Source organism: Mastomys coucha, unplaced genomic scaffold (assembly GCF_008632895.1).
Source record: "Mastomys coucha isolate ucsf_1 unplaced genomic scaffold, UCSF_Mcou_1 pScaffold6, whole genome shotgun sequence".
Classification (NCBI taxonomy): Eukaryota; Metazoa; Chordata; class Mammalia; order Rodentia; family Muridae; genus Mastomys; species Mastomys coucha.
Genome location: NW_022196912.1, coordinates 49709916 through 49711011, shown reverse-complemented (window position 1 = coordinate 49711011; position 1096 = coordinate 49709916).

Below are 1096 nucleotides of genomic sequence, written 5' to 3'. Positions count from 1 at the left end.
GGGTTTAGGGAGCTGGATCAAGGTGATCTCTTACTCGGAAAGGCAATTCTGGGTCCGGAAAAAATAGCCAGAGTTCAGGGACAGAGTTTGCCGGGCGTGGAGGTGAGCGCCTCGAGCTTCTGCCCGGTTCACAGGCAGAGGACCTTGCTCAAGCTCCCAATCCCCACTCCCCGGGTCAATCCCCCGGGGAACTGCCAGCTCAGCAAGTGCCCCTTTCTGGGTTGGACCAAAGGTCGCGGCCACCGACTTCCTGAGAAGCTGGAGGCCGGAGCCCCCGCGACGCAGGGCAGGCCACGTGGCTGCGTCCTGCTGAAGCTCTCAGCTGGGTCCCGGAAACTCTGGGGTGTGGAAAGCCTGAGGCTGGTCCAAGGGCTCAGCCTTTGTAGGGAAAGCTCTCTTCTGAGACCTGTAAACCCGACTGTGCTTTTCATCCGAGTAGAGACCACCGCCCCACCCCCCACCCCCCGGGTTGCCCTGAACCATTTTTACTGATATCCAGAGACAATGACCACAGTGTGCCAACAGGCCTGCCTCGCCCGCTGCTGCCATATTTTAAAATGACAGCCTGGCTGAAAACCAGATTCTACTTGACCTCCACTTAATTTTAATAGCTCGTAGCCAATTCTTCTCAAAATAAAGCCACTCCCGCACCCATGTATTTGCATTTTTCACTGACAAGAATTTATCTCTTGGAAACAAAACATCGCAGAAGTTCTGCAGCATCCTCTTATCAAGTGTTCTCTATCCTAAATACGAATTTCAGAGTATCCCGCGATTGTGTTTTAGAAAGTGACTACGGAAATCTCGATTTTCCCTTTATTAATATCAATCTCAAAAATTTATTTTTTAGCTGAGTGTTAAAAATAATTCAAAGACAACGAATGACAGGAACCTTTCCTTCCTTGGGAGACAAGGCAAAGCAAGACGAGGAGGGGGTCAGGAAGTGTACTCCAGAGAGGGAAAATGTTGAGATGGAAGCCTTGTAGCAGGTGAGGAGAAATAGTACACCTCTCTGCACAGGCACGGTCATTAGCAAGTGCACCTTTCTGCAAGAAATCTGCAGGCCAGCCCTGGCGCTGCACTGACAGACACATGA